Genomic DNA, 16,798 nt, shown 5'->3' with positions numbered 1-16,798 from the left:
CGAGGAGCAGGGTCCAGGTTGATTTGCATCAGGTGGGTGGCATGGTGGCAAAAAACAGTGGACCTTAATGCGACCCTAAACAATTGCCAGTGACTGAGAATCATTGAACCAGATTGCAGTGGCTCCCATTCAGATAGTTCTGTTTTTTTCTGAGAAAGCAGGACGGAATACTGTCTTCCGAAATCTGTTATTGATTAGTTACCTGAGAGTCCTCTTCTTTATTGAAGTGGCCCACTCAATACAATCAGCAGCCTATCTTCCTGAGCCCAAAAGCCTCCTTCATCCATCTTTCTATTGCCTCTTTTGTTTACTACCGATGTATGGCTCAGTGTCATTGGGCTTTGTGGTCAAAATATATGGAGCCATTTCTAAGGTGAAATCTATACCCTGCCAAAGCCAAGTGTTTTTAAACACCATTTTTGGTGTTTGAAAAGACTTGGTAAACCTTTTCTTTTCACAACAGCTACTAAACTTGATGCTGCTGGAGTATGCATGTACTTCATCTTTTCTACTAGCAAATAATTCATTGACAATGGAAGGCACGGTCTGTAAGAATTCTGAATAATGTCAATCAAACAGTCTATTTTATGATCTGTCGGGCTCCCGACATCAATGTCTGGACTAGCTGTCTTCTACTTTGTCAGATTCGTCATTACTTTGTGGTGGAGCATATAACACCACCCTGGTCTCTAGGAGCCAATGAGCGCAAGAGCACAGTAAACACAGAGGTAGAAGAGCAGACACACACATGAGAGAATAATAACAGAATGTGTGTATCTGCACGAGGAATACAAAAAAGTGATGAGTGTAATGCTAGTAATTACTCATGACTGCATCTCAGTCAATCATTTTTAGATTTCGCCTGCACAGCGCTTCCGCTGTGCTTGCAAAATCTCTTGCAATTAAAAAAAGTCTTAAAAGGGGCTTACAACCCACCTATTACTTTCCATTTGTAGGCTTTGTGGTCACTCTTTTTCTGCCTTCTCACTGGTCAGCAGCAGAAGGCTCACGCCATCAGTTTAAACTTCCTGTTTCTGCGGCTGTTTCCTGGAGATTGGACCAAGTACTGTTCCCGACTGGCAGCCAGTGTCTTTTCGCTGGACGTGCGTTCCAGAGTTTCTTTAGTTTTTTTACTTTTGTCATTGTACTCCAAACGAGTGCATATGTATGTACTCACTCTCCTGTTTTATTAATTAGTTCTGCAGTTTTATATAGCCCAAACTCGACCCGACGGTATAAGAGCACTTTGATTGAGCACCAGTTGCATTAACATGTGGACACATTCGTTTTTAGGTGCATAGAGATTAAATCACTTGTCCAGAATCAGAGGGTGTTGAGTCTTCCAATGACTCAAATCTGGTTCCCCCAGCATCAAAGCCAGCCACTTTAGTCATTATGCCACATCCTCGCTCATCCTCTTGATTGCCCCCTCCCATCTTTTGCTCCCTGGCGTTCAACAATCCTTTTGTCCGCCACCCCTTTGGCCGTTCTGCTCTCTCCCACCACCTCCGCTCCTTCCCTGGTGTGGCTTGTGTCTAACAGGGTACTGTTACAAAATGCCAATGCATGTGAAAATATTTACTATATGCTTATTAGGAAGCTTATGGTCATGTTTAAACAAGCATTTGCAATGCAATAGGTCTCGCATTTTCGCAAGTTTAAGCTACCGGCATTGTAAATGAAACTGCGTTTTATTTGTTTTCAAAAACCAAAACAAAATTAAAGTCATTGTCATTTACAATGCCAATAGCTCAAACTGGTACAAATGCGAGACCTATTGCATTGCAAATGCTTGTTTTCTTTTTGTTTACCGATCCGAGTTGGAGCGGTAAAGGAAAGAAAAACAAGGTAGCATAGTTGTGGGATAGCAACACGGAGAGGAAGGCATAGGGCTGGGGAGGCAACAGGAAGTCATGAGGTGCAAGCAAGGCATGGGTGGGGGTTAGTAACACAGAGAGGGGGGGAATAAGGATGAGAGAGATAAAGCAACATGGGGCAGGCAGGGGAAAAGCACACGGACGAAATAGAGGAGGCCTGGGGTGGCACACAGCGATTGAGCAACACGAGCGAGCTCGGCAGCGAAGTACTCAGGAGAGAGCTGGAAAACACAAGCACTCTCTCAGAGTGCCTAAACAAAACGAAACAAGCAAAACAGAACTTGGTGACGGTAAGGGCAGATGGGTATAGAAAGATGGTGAGGAATTTAGAGCCTAAGAGGAAAAGGGCCAAATCAACCAAGAAAGAGGAGGGGAGGGAAGGACGACTGGTGAGCAGAGAGGGGGCAGAGCAAAGAAAATGAGAGACTGGGAGAGAGAACGGGTGCGAGGGGCATTGAAAGGGATGGGCAGGGTGGAGAAAGGGAGGGGGTGTAGAAAATGCAGTAGGGTAAAAAGAAAATGACGAAAGCAAGCGGAAAGTGGCAGAACGGGCTGTAGGAAAGCAACACACAAGCGCGCTTTAATTCAGTTAAAACATGTCACATACGTTTGTGGGACAATATTAGCTCATGCCTGGTTCATTGGCCTTAATTGTCAGTGCATTTGGTTCACACACAATTAGATTGCAGTGTTTTACTGTCCTTTATTCTATGTCATTTGGAGTTTTGAAAACGGGAAGCAGCAATTCCCCAAAGCCATTTGTTTGTTTGGCACTGCACGGCAGCGCCACAAGTAAGTACAGTAAATTATATAGCGCCTTCCTTTGGCAGAGTATACTTTTACTGTTTATTTCACCCCCGTTCAATTGCACTGAATTTATCACAGGCATCTCAGATGATAGCAACTGTTTGATGTATATTGGCTGTGAATTTTAACGTCGTATTGTCACCGTGTACAGACACCCTTTGCATGAGAAGCATAAACAATCAGATAAAAGAAACGGTCAGAGCTGCGAGTTGTGTCTCACTTGTGAGGAGATATATTTTGATCTTGAAAGTCATACTCTGTCTAAAACATCAATATGAACCAAAAAAGATACATAACCCTATGAATAACCCCATCCGTGTTTTATTGCCTTTGCAGTAGATCCCGCTTCTTGACATGGCAGTATTTTACAAGTTTTCATGAAGAGAACAGCAATCTGTTGTACCATATCACAAAGGGTCTCCATTGTGTGCTTTCAAATGTATCTTTTTGTGCAGAACCAAGAAGAAACATTTAGATCAGGAAAGAAATGTGCCCATATTCGTACATCTGATCTATGAAAAATCCAAAAGTCAACGGAAATCTTGAAATCCACCTCACAGTGCTTGCGCGGCAGTAGCAGGTGTATTGCTGGGCCGTGGTGACGCATGCACTATTTAGTAACCTTTTAATAGAGTGACTCGTCCTCTCGGGCCAATGAATAAAGCCCAATACATTAACAAATGCTGGGCTCAGCGAGACTTAAAAATGACAAAAAGTCTAATGAAATGGGTGCTATGAAAAATAGAAAAAACAAATTAAATACCTTATTCGGAAGAAAAATCTGTAATAATAAAAAATGTATAAATCTATATTGCCTTTCTCCCCCAAAAAATCGCAACACTTTAAGTATCTATCTTTCACTTATATTTCACAACTGCTCAAATGCTCATTCAAAAAATGTACTGCTGTTCTTCACGCATCAGTGCCCAACAGCCCAAAAACACCTTTTCATCTGCTTTTGTTGAACTACTTTTTTAGGATTTTCATACACAGTGCTTACGTTGTGCTTGTTTGGTTTTTCAACTGCCATTTGCCTAATCCCCCGCCCTGTGGTAGATAAAATTCCTTTACCGGGACTGAATTTGATACAGAAACATTATAAAATAGCTCAGTAAAATGAGAGGCAGAATCCGTGATATTAGAGTTTCGGAATGGGCTTTATTCCAGTAATCGATTATAATCGGTTGCTCCAAGTTCCATCACCACGGGGGTTCAGGAAGTGAAGTACATACTTTATTGACAAGAAATGACTTTTATAGTACATACATGACAATGAAGCGAATGCAGTAGGCGTAACAATTGATAAGGAAAATGACAATTTGTTCTGCGTAACCAGAAATGGGTGTAATAAAGAGTAAAAAGGAACATAATTGGTTATGATGTCATACATAGGTGGATCTATAAGATAATACTTGGCATAGATGCGCGCGCAGCAGCATGACGTGTAATTGACGTGTAACTAGGGGGTGAAGGGGACTTGACATTTAGCTCTACATGTGGAGACAAAGTCTGGGGGGTCAAGTCAACCTAATCCCAAATCATATCTAACATCCTATGTTTAAAGAACTATGTTATCCATGAAAGAAGGACTCTCGGACAGAATCTATTCTATACTGACTGTGCGTGCGTGTACAAGCGTCTAAGTGTCTACACTGAATGCGAGGGGGTAGGAATATTTCATGGTGACAGGGCTATGAATTACTTGCATAAGGGCAGAGAAGCCGGGCCTTTTGCTCGGTAACTGGAAGAATGTTTACTTAAACTACTAGGCAGGAATGCATCGGCTGAGGGGGAAGCAGATAATTCGAAGGTGAAATACAGTTCTTGGCAGAGAATAGGCTGATGTCAGGCTTCGTGAGCCGCGCAGAGAATGAGACAAAGTTCATGGTCACAGATGCAGGCTCAGACTGGAGCTTTCAGAGGCAGAAAGCAAGAAGAGTTTTGATGACAGAATCAGGGCCTACTTGCCTGGACTGTAAAATGGCATAAGTGAACCATATAAAGCTGGTGGCCTTTCATATTTAGGAATGGAATATCCGGCCTATTCATGGCGGATCTGACAGAGGACATGTTGACGTTGGACGCACATGTATTTGCGTCTTCATAACTGGAACTGGAGGGAACATACATGTACTTGTGACACGCACATAGAACCGTTGGGGTCCAAGATAGGGGACATAACTGACCAGAAAAATCCATATTTCCACATTCCCTCCTTGTCCCCTACTTGCCCTTCAAGAGATATCAATCTTCATTAATCCATTGATCTGTTCATATAGCATCATTTGTTCTTCTTTCTTCTTCCGTGACGAATGAAATCTTGGTGGTGGAATACACGATGTGGCACACAGACCACAGATCGCTGGTCCACATTGTAGACATAGACAGCAACTGAATAGTAGGAGAAGGCCAATACCTAGGAAGGATAAAACTCTCCATCCCCAGGTTGATATCACATTCCAAAACCAACTGGACCAAGTCCAAGTGCCTGGGTTCTGGTGTATCTGGCTTACAATCTTATGAAGGCGAGTGATGGCTTTATATACAGATGGCGAATTTTCTGGTATGAATACGCAGCAGCTTGATCCGATGACCCTACAAGCTCCGCCCCTATCAGCCAGGATGACGTCAAGGACAAGACGATTTTGAAGCACAACAATCCGCATAGCAGACTGCTCTTCTGTTAAATTGCCTAAGGCGGAAATAGTCTCATTCACTACTGCTTCAAGGGTTCTAGTTAATCTACGTATCAGCTTACTATTAGTAACGGTACCTATGTAGGGAAAGATGCCTTTATTAAAATCTACATACTTGTCCCATGCCGTCTCAGTGTAATCGACAATGGGGAGATCTCTCCGCTCCCTGTTGTGTACTAAATGAATATTTCTGTAATAATCAGGAGGAGCTAGGAAAACAGGTGGCAAAAGGAATGCAATGTAGCAGGTACCATCCCAATCTAGAGGTAAACGCATATATGCAGTCTGACCACATACAAAGTAGGAATGGCGAGAAGCTCTAAATAAAGATTTGCCTTGATCACTGAATTCTACTGTAGTGGTGCATTTACTATGGCCCATATGTATGGAACCAACTTTTCTTACACATAATTCACCCTTCGCTGGGAATACTGACATGGTGGGCAAGACTAGTTCAATTTCGGATACGACATTTAGAATCATGAGATTAGGTGTAAAATTACCTAATCCATATACTTCATTTTCTAGATCAGTTCCTGTTCTTTTGGGGCGACCCTCCTTGTCGCGGTAACAGACCTTGAGTAAAACTAGGTTCAGGTTTCCCCATACCCAATGATCTTGGTAAACTGCTGTGTCTGAGTCTATGGAATTGATTAAACTAAACCATGCTCCACAGGAGCCATTGTGTGTAAATGGGTGTGGAAAGAATGGCAGGACTCCTTCATAATTCTGATAGGGAGGGAGCCGACCACACACCCAACAATTAGTAGCATTACTAGTCTGATGGGAATGATGTAACATACTAATGAAAGTGTTATTGCGCAGCGCAAGTCTATAAGACAATTCATGTGGAGGTAAGTCACTAAAAGAATGTTCAGCAGCAACATTATAAACATGTCTAGAAATAGGGTAATATATGTGCAACAACATACTTGTAATAATTATTAAAAGACTTAATAAAAACAGAATTAATAATGTCACTATGCAGTGGCTACGCAGTGATTTACAATACGCCTGTTGTTTCAACATTTTCCGGGTATTTTCTCTACTCAGGTCCAAGGGATACATGTCAGAGACAATTCAACCGCTTCACCTTGGAGAGGACTTAAACAATCAAATTGCTCGACTTGTTGGGCCTAAGCTTTAGTTTGTAAAGTTCGGTTTCAGTTTTTTCAACCAAAGGAAGTTTTGAATCAGTCTGTGAGGGAGTGCAGGGCACAATGTCTATATCCGAGGATAGTCCATGAAATTTCTTGATATGACTTGAATGAATCCAGCCCTTGCGGCCCTCGATCTTCACGGCTGTCCTTGTGGTCAGCAGGACCAACTTGGGTGCTTTCCACCTGGGCTCCAGCTGAGTCTTTCGGTCGAAATTCCTCACAAAGACCAGATCCCCCGGAACCACGTCATGGGGTTTCACCTCGGTGTTGTCGGGAAAGGCTGCAGCTACCTGTGAACGACAAGATTGTAGTGCAGACATCAAGGAAGCCAAGTAATCTGTCAGCATATTGCAGTCAATATCAGTTATTTTGCGTGGTACGGGCGTCCCCCACATATTTGGTGGTCTACCGAAGATCACCTCATACGGGGATAGCCCTGTTCGAGAGTGTGCTACCATTCTCATGTAAAAGAGTGCAACTGGTAACGCTACTATCCAGTCGACACCTTTCTCTCTGCATATTTTGGACAATCTGATTTTCAATATCTGGTTATGTCTTTCTACGAGACCTGCTGCCTCGGGGTGTCGGACACAGTGGAATTTCCACTGATAACCTAACAGAAGTGAAACGTGTTTCATTAATTCGGATGAGAACGGCTGGCCGTTATCTGAGTGAACAACACGTGGTAAACCGTATCGTGGGAAGAATTCTCGAACCAACTGTTTGGCAGTAGTCGGGGCAGTGTAATCTGAAACCGGGTACGCCTCTGTCCAACGGGACAGAGCGCAGACAACTACGAGAACATATTTGAATCCTCGACATCGTTCCATCTGGATATAGTCCATCTGGAGTACTTCAAAAGGATTATTAGGAGGATGAAATCCACCCTGTTCTACGGGAACGCTTTTTCCTGGGTTAAACTGGCAACAGATCATACAGGTACGGACCTTTTGTTTGGCTGCTGCTCGTAAATGTTTATTGAACCAAATGTGTTGAATGCTGTCTAGCATAGCTTTTTCTCCTAGATGTGCTGGACTATGTATAGTGTTAATTATAACTTGGACCATTGAATCAGGAAGGAACCATACAGACTTTTCCTTCATCATCCATCCTTGGTCCGTTTGGATCCCTCCTAATTCAGTCCATTTCTTTATTTCGTCTGGTGTAGCATGTGTCTGTATGTCAATCACGTCAAGGGTAGGATCTTTAACTGTCATACAATGTGTCGGTATCGGGACTATTGTCTTTGTCATGTCGGGGGTTTGGGTTTGAGCAGTCTGTTTAGCTGTTCTGTCGGCTAGATCATTGCCTTGGGAAATGATATCAGTAATCTTCGTATGAGCCTTACATTTCATAATAGATATTGCAGTGGGTAGATGTATCGCATCTAATAAGGCATGAATGAGGGGTCCGTGCTGAATGTGGGCACCGTGGGAAGTTAAATAACCTCTCTCTCGCCACAGCACGCCGAAGTCATGTACAACTCCGAATGCATAACGTGAATCAGTGTATATGTTGACTTTTTTATTCGTGGCTTGAATACAGGCTTGTGTCAGAGCGATGAGCTCTGCGGCTTGAGCTGACAAAGTATTTATACGATTAGTTTCAATGACTTCAGTATCTGTTGTGACTGCGTAAGCGGCCACTAATTCTCCTGCACTTGTTCTCATACATGAACCATCTACATACAACGTCAGGTCTGGATCGGACAATGGAACATCTGTCAGGTCTTGTCTGGGTTTTGTCGTTATAGTAATAACTTCAATACAGTCATGAGCTAGTGGGTCTGTTCCGGTTACTGGCAAAAGTGTGGCAGGATTCAATGTGTTACAGCGTCTGATTTCTATATGTGGCTGAAACAATGTAAGCTCGTACCCTGTAAGTCGCGCTATAGTCAAGTGTTGTGTTTGTGTTCTATTTACAAGAACCTCTACTGCGTGTGGTACTTGAACTGTCAATGGGTGTCCTAACACTATGGCATCGCTTTGTCTGATTGCTAAAGCTGTCGCTGCCACTGATTTCAGGCATGCAGGCAAAGCCTGAGCTACGGGATCTAATGTACTAGAAAAATAAGCACATGGTTTGTGTGCTCCTGCTTGATCCTGTGTGAGTACTGACAAGGCAGTACCTTCGCGTTCTGTAACAAAGAGTGTAAACTGTTTTCTGTAACATGGTGTTGCTAAAACAGGTGCTTGGCATAAAGCTTTCTTCAGGCTTTCAAAAGCTTGTGTATGTTCTTGAGTCCAAGGGAGAACAGTCGATGTGGCTGCCTCCTGTGTGGTTAACTGAATGAGTGGTTTTGCTAGAAATGCATACTGAGGGATCCACTGCCTACAATATGAAGTGAGGCCTATGAAAGCTCGTACCTCCTTTTGTGTCTTGGGTATAGGCATGTTAGCTATTAACTGAATGCGGTCGGGTGTAAGCTGCCTTCCCTCCTTGGACAGCGAGTGTCCAAGATAAACAACTCGCTGGACACAGAATTGCAGCTTAGAAGGGGACACCTTGTGCCCCTTTTCGGCTAGAAATTGTAAAACTATCAGTGATGCTTTTTCACATTCCGGTTCGCTTCTAGCGGTGATCAGCAGATCATCGACGTATTGAAGCAGTGCAGTGTTAACTGGCATGTGGATACTGTCAAGTTCTCGTTTCAGTGCTTGGCTATAGATGCTGGGGCTTTCTGTAAATCCTTGAGGTGCGCGTGAGAATTTAAAGCTACGTCCATTTAAACTAAATCCGAACAAATATTGGCTTTCCGGATCTATTGGGACGCTGAAAAAGGCATTCTTGAGATCAATTACAGTAAAGAATGTTGCTTCGGAATCAATGGCTGTCAGTAATGACGAGATATCTGGGACCACAGGGAATTGTGGCACAATGCACTTGTTTAATTCGCGCAGATCAATAACCAATCGATATACTGGCGGGGCCTTTGGATCTGTTCGTTTAAGAATCGGAATTATCGGTGAATTACATACATTGGAGTCTGTTTCCACAACTACTCCTTGGGCAATGAGCTCGTCAATGATTTGTAGTAAAGCCACTACAGCATCTGGTGGTAACTTGTATTGTCGCATTCGTGGTAGCACCACTCCTGCCTTTAATGTGACTCTATATGGTGTAATGTTCATGCAACCAACATCAGTAGGGCCTTGTGCCCATAGACGTGTAGGTAAAGTCTGCAGTCGGGGATCCATGTCTCTAGACACATAGTGACCTTTAAAATCACGTAAAAACAACCTTACACCTTCCGGAGAACAACATATTATGGCTCCTAGAGCTTTCAGGGTTTTAATTCCTAACAGATTTTCTGGACATGATTTAGTAAGCAATAAATCTGTAGTTCGGGTCAGAGGTCCTATCGTAAGTGGCAGTGGTTGTGACACTTCATTAACAATAGGTTTTCCTGAAAAACCAAGGGAAATATTCTGAGAGCCTGAGAGGGGTGCCCCTGGAACTTCACTACGTTTTATGGTTGTTCGACTTGCCCCTGTATCGAGTAAAAATTTCCTATCTTGGCCTAATAATTCACTATGTACATAAGGTCCTTCTTGATCTACAGGAATCTCGATAAGGGGTAAATCAACTTCCCTCTCTAGGCTAGTTCATGCATAACGCTGATACTCAGGATATTCATACTGTGCGGTCTGATACATTTGTCGTGTTGTTGTCTGTGTGGCAGTAACAGGCAACGGTGGTGCAGCTGGCACAAACTGTATTGGCTGTTGTGCGGCTGGCATGGCCTGGGCATGCTGCATAGCTCCTTGTTCATTCTGATCTTGTCTAAGTGGCCGTGATCTTTCTTGTGTTTTACCTATGGCGATATTATGTTTTAAAACTGGACAATCGTGTACGTAATGACCTGGCTTTTTACAATAATTGCATGTCCCTTTTACAGGTCCTGCTGAATCGGAATGTGTCATACCCTTTTTATGTCCTTCCGCTGGAACTGTCTGGGAAACTAGCATTTTCATTTTCGTGTCTTTCATGCGTCTGTGTTCATGTTCTTGTTCCTCTCTAATTCTATTGTGATGGTACTGTAGCATTTGTAACATTTGTGATGGAGTGTTACCTTGCCAGGTACTCTCGAATTTTAATACTCTATTCTTTACTGGGGGCAGGGCATTTTCCACTAACTTTGTTACAAACAGATGTGGGTATGATTCGCTACTTGCTTTTATGCCACTATTTATACCAAAACATTTTTCAAATCGGGCATAGTAATCACTAGTGTCTTCATCTTGCTTCTGCTTACAGGCTGAAATCGTTCCCCAATCTTCCTTTTTCGTAGTTAATAAACGTGGCAGTACCTGTACTAGTAAACCTGGTAATGCTTTAGTTTTATCCCCAAGTCCTGCTCCTGCAGTTCGGGCCTTTTCTTCCGCTTCTAACACTGACCATTCTATCTTTTGGTCACCTACCTCCCACTCTTTTTCCTTGAGTTTTTCATAAATGCCAGCAGGCATCAATACCTTTAATATTGTCATAATGTCGGGATAGGTATACTCTCCCATGAGTAACATGTCTTTAATTTCTCGGTGAAAACCCGCTGGATCTTTGTCATGACTGGGTACCACTTTCTTCATTTGTAACAATTCTATTTTTGATATGGGCGTATATACAAATACGCGCCTAAACTCGTTGTCCTCGCCTCTTATTGGGTGCACTTCTCGTAAGGGATTCTGTCTATCCATGTGATACGTGGTTCTTTCCTTGACGGGCAATGAAACATGCTCTGAGCATACAAAAACAATATACTGCTTTCTTGATTCTAGAATTTCTTTAATTAATTTAGTACCTGGACCTCTCCATTTGTTCATAAGCAATTCAGTCAGTATGTCAGGTAAGGGACCAGGGTCCGAATGCTGACTCCGATATAGTATAATGAGTTGTTGAATCATATAAATCCCAGCTAACCTCTGTTCATCTGGGGTGAGATTCAAAAATGTGCGTACTACTGTATCATCACTATATTTTCCGGGACTGTCCACCCAATGGACAGCTGCCCTGGCTAAATCTTGTTCATCCATGGAGTCGAGAAAATGATAACCCCTTCGTTCTCGGAGTAGTTTGTCGGCGGTTTGGAACGAATGCTCGTTAGACCTTATATTAATTATAGGTATTTGGAAATTCCTGTTATTATCTGGACATATCGGATGTATTGAGTCAGTATGACATCTAGTCTGATTCCTATTACAAGATCTTCCTCTACCTACATAGGCTATGGTGTCCGACTGTCCTGCGGGCAGTCCTGACCCTTCTTCCTCGCTTTGTTCGAACTCGTCTGCCTCTAATCTCTCTTTGTGTAGGCGTTCTATTTCTTTACGGATCTTTCGGCACATGGCTATTATACAATTTTGCTTGTCATGTCTCCCTTCTGATATATTCTGACTCCATCTGGTAAGAATTTGCATTGCTTCCGGGTCTACCCCCGGTCGGTCTACATTTCTGATCCCACAGTTTGAGGAAACGTAACAGTTCCCCCTGTATCTCTACTTTCTGGTACTCCATAGCTCTGTTAATACATTCTAGATCTCGCCCTGTTTGGACAAAATGATATATTTCGTCTAGATGCGCAGTCATTCCTGGTAACTTCGCTAAATACACTGCGGCTCGTCTGATACGCAATGAGGCCAGGGTCATTTCGTCCCCTATACCGGGCACCGGGTCATATCTACAATCTACGAGAAGTTCTTTAAGTGCACGAGCACTTACGAATTTGGGTGTACGTGAATGCGCTGACTCTTGAAAAGTAAGTTTATTTATTCTAGGTGGCGTAGAAAAGATATTGGTAGCACCTCCCGTGGCCCCATCTGGGGCGTCGGGTGTGAAAGGATTCGTTGAACGTGACACAGCAACTATAGGTGTGGACACAGCTATAGAAGTAGCTGTGGGAACAGATACAGAAGCAGATGTGCTTGCCGGAACTTGTGACTCGATTTGTTGCTGTAGGGATACGGGTACTGGATCTTGGCGTAGGACCTCCCTGATATGCGGTCTATGTGGAGCGGAATTAGCATACTCGGGGGCTGCGTCATCTAAATATGAGGAAAGAAAAACATCTTCTGCGGTTCTAGGATGCCCTTTAGGATGTACCTTGATTGGGAATAATGGGGGTGGCAAGTCTTTCGGTATCTCTGGAGTAGCCTTGGGTAATCCTTCGGCCAGAAGGGGATACATACCATTCATAAGGGCATTTCTTTGTCTGTCTACTTGTTCTGATTTCACTCGGATACCTTCCTCAATTAATAGATTTCCTTGAATTTTATTTGAACTTTCTTTATTCCTTTCTTCCTGTCTACGTGCTTTTTCTGTACGTCTATGAGATTCTTTACGCCATAACTCAACGGCGTCCTTCTGTGACTGTCTGACTTTCCTTTTCCATAACTCTTCCTCGACTTTCATGATGCACTCTGCATCCCAGGTCCCCGCTGCGGGCCACCTCTGATTTTCTGGTAATCCCTTGGTATAGTCTACCCATAAATCAAGAAATAATATAGCGTCTAAGCCATGTTTGTGATACATGAAGTGCCCTGGAGTGTCCCTAGGAGGAATAGGGACGGCTTCTTCGAGAACCCCTTTTCTAGTCGTGATCTGTCTTAATTTCGAAAAGAGCGGCATATTGAGAACTGACCTTATACTTGATTTTGACCAACTGACCTGATACTTGAATTTGAACAGACTTAATACAATAAACACGATAATGAACAGTCATTCATGCCACAATATGCAGGACGTTTTTAAACACATTAAACATTAAACATTAAACCTTTAACTGAAACAACAATGATGATCGTCTGCATAACTAATCACCAAGCTTAATTTTTGACAATAACTAGATACTTCGGAATACTTGATATACTGCTAAACAGTACAGATACACTGCTAAAACAGTGCAGACCGGATTTGTGTACCCAAACCCGTCTTGACCGGCACAACCTATGTGCACGTCAGAAATGCCTCCCCAGTAATGGTACTCACCGGGTAGCTTCGGAAACGGAAGGCCTCGGTAACTTGAACTTGAACCGGACTGGACTCGACTCGTCTCGTCGGAAACTGGGCTTGACTTCGAACTGGTGGGTCTCTGTATACCTCGGATCTTGCTCTCTCAGCTAGGCTCTGGTCGGGATACTTCGCACTTCTCACCGCCTCGTCTGGGTGTTGATCGCAGTCTCAGTCGCCCCCGCTTGACCGGAGGGAGATACAGGAAATCCTGCTGGTACGCGTTATTGTCCGTCCAGCTGTGGCAGGAGACCGGGCCTGCAACTCACCGCCGGCGCGTGAGATGAGAAAGTGTCCCTGTTCGGGCGCCATCATGTGGTAAATAAAATTCCTTTACCGGGACTGAATTTGATACAGAAACATTATAAAATAGCTCAGTAAAATGAGAGGCAGAATCCGTGATATTAGAGTTTCGGAATGGGCTTTATTCCAGTAATCGATTATAATCGGTTGCTCCAAGTTCCATCACCACGGGGGTTCAGGAAGTGAAGTACATACTTTATTGACAAGAAATGACTTTTATAGTACATACATGACAATGAAGCGAATGCAGTAGGCGTAACAATTGATAAGGAAAATGACAATTTGTTCTGCGTAACCAGAAATGGGTGTAATAAAGAGTAAAAAGGAACATAATTGGTTATGATGTCATACATAGGTGGATCTATAAGATAATACTTGGCATAGATGCGCGCGCAGCAGCATGACGTGTAATTGACGTGTAACTAGGGGGTGAAGGGGACTTGACATTTAGCTCTACATGTGGAGACGAAAAGTCTGGGGGGTCAAGTCAACCTAATCCCAAATCATATCTAACATCCTATGTTTAAAGAACTATGTTATCCATGAAAGAAGGACTCTCGGACAGAATCTATTCTATACTGACTGTGCGTGCGTGTACAAGCGTCTAAGTGTCTACACTGAATGCGAGGGGGTAGGAATATTTCATGGTGACAGGGCTATGAATTACTTGCATAAGGGCAGAGAAGCCGGGCCTTTTGCTCGGTAACTGGAAGAATGTTTACTTAAACTACTAGGCAGGAATGCATCGGCTGAGGGGGAAGCAGATAATTCGAAGGTGAAATACAGTTCTTGGCAGAGAATAGGCTGATGTCAGGCTTCGTGAGCCGCGCAGAGAATGAGACAAAGTTCATGGTCACAGATGCAGGCTCAGACTGGAGCTTTCAGAGGCAGAAAGCAAGAAGAGTTTTGATGACAGAATCAGGGCCTACTTGCCTGGACTGTAAAATGGCATAAGTGAACCATATAAAGCTGGTGGCCTTTCATATTTAGGAATGGAATATCCGGCCTATTCATGGCGGATCTGACAGAGGACATGTTGACGTTGGACGCACATGTATTTGCGTCTTCATAACTGGAACTGGAGGGAACATACATGTACTTGTGACACGCACATAGAACCGTTGGGGTCCAAGATAGGGGACATAACTGACCAGAAAAATCCATATTTCCTGGCTGCACCCATATCAAGTGTACATATTAGGTGCATGTTTTTTTTCCCTTTGTCCTCCGCCCTTAACCTAATCTCCCCACTTTATAGTACCACCAATAACAGCATAATATATTGTCTTTCTCTATAAACAAGTCCTAACGCTTTACCGGAGTTTCAGTAACTTATATTGCTCACCAAGCTGCACCTTGCAACAAAAAACAGCTGATTATTAATCACAAAGGCGAAATCTATTGCATTTACTAATGCTTTTTAAGAGTTATACACTTGCTGTTAATGCATTTCTTTCTTAAGCCACGGAAGGGCTAAGCGATTCAAAGAAACCTCTTGATATGCCATTGCCACAAACGGAGAACCCTGCCAGTGGGCTAATGGCATGTGATGCCATACTCTCTTCAAAACTTCTAGCAGGTGCAGGTATGGGGCAAAAAGTGATATCACAAACACCTCTCAACGTCCATGGGTAGGCTAAAGAGGACAAAGTACCTGCTCTGAAAATAGTGGAGGGACTCTGTACACCCACTTTCAAACACCAGCTTGTGCCCATGGCAAGCAGTGTTAACCAATCAATAGGGAAAGGTATCCGAAACCCTTAAAGGCAGGTTTTCATGCGAATAGTTGCATACTCACCCCAAGCCCTTCTCTCTGGTTCTGATGGCTGATATTTTACTGGCAGAGACAGAAAGGAGTTGCACCTAGTTTTGTGGAAGTCGCTGTTTAAGGCCTGTAAGACCCTTTATAGCAGCACTAGGTCTGGATATTGGCATTTGTCATCCCCAGCAACGAAGTATGTGATCACTGTTGGAATCTGTGTTCAGTATTCCTAAAAGTAAAAAACATTAATACTTTTTACATATGGCAATTCATTTGAGCTCACCTGAGCTCCTTCTGGCACAAGTTTGACCTTGATCAACCACTTACCCTCGCCTGCAGCCTTTGAGTGTATCATACAGTCAGGAGTGGACTTTCCTAAACTTGTCTTCCCAGAACATAAGATATACTTTAGATAACTCCCTTCACGGTATATTGTTTTAATGCAACTATTTAGTGAGTATTTTTTGGCACGTGCTGTGGGAGGAGATATGACCTAGCGGCTAGAACTGCTGCCTTTGGAACTGGTGAACCTGGATTGATTCCCAGCCTGGGCCTAATATCCTGTAATTATGGATAAAGTAATTAACCTCCCTGTGACCACAAGAAAATATAAATATATTGTCTGCTTCTGTTGTATAGCCCTCTAGTGCCCTAGAGCCAGGCTCACAATATATATAAAAAAAAAGTGAAAAACAAATAATTAAGTTGACAGTTCTCCTGCATTTGGACCTGATAAACATGCTGGCGGGAAAAAAGCTTGTCATTTCTGTGTGTTAAATATCAGTAAGAAAGCAAATATGGCAGCAACTAGTTTTCACTGACTCTAAAACTGCCCATAGTCTTAGATTTATTAATATCATGTTCTTTTAGTCTGCATTTTTCAACTGGCTTCGGATTACTCCGAGAAAAGGCCGAACAAAATTTACTTAAATCAAGGTACATCCTGGATACCCAACGTTTGCACCAACTGAGATAACGTTCCAACCTTGCCTTTCAGTACTGTGCCCCGAGGGTGACATAAGGGCTTCTGTGTAAAAGACATTTAATTATACCTAAATGTTACTCAAACACTAGTGTGTAAGATTTTCTTTGTTCCAGGAAATTGCGTTTGTGAAAAATCATCATTGATAACGTTCATATAAGATATTTTTTCTAGTTTGTGACTGTGAAGTATGAGAACAAGTTATGAAG

General features: G+C 42.9%; 1 protein-coding gene across 1 annotated transcript in view; it reads left to right on the top strand.

Moving 5' to 3' along the window:
* The window catches only part of MICU2 (mitochondrial calcium uptake 2), a 1,314,791-nt gene that overhangs the window by 591,513 nt on the left and 706,480 nt on the right, over nucleotides 1-16,798 (top strand). The window lies entirely within an intron of this gene.

Source organism: Triturus cristatus, chromosome 8, assembly GCF_964204655.1.
Source record: "Triturus cristatus chromosome 8, aTriCri1.1, whole genome shotgun sequence".
Lineage (NCBI taxonomy): Eukaryota > Metazoa > Chordata > Amphibia > Caudata > Salamandridae > Triturus > Triturus cristatus.
This window is presented reverse-complemented; position numbering and strand designations above follow the sequence as displayed.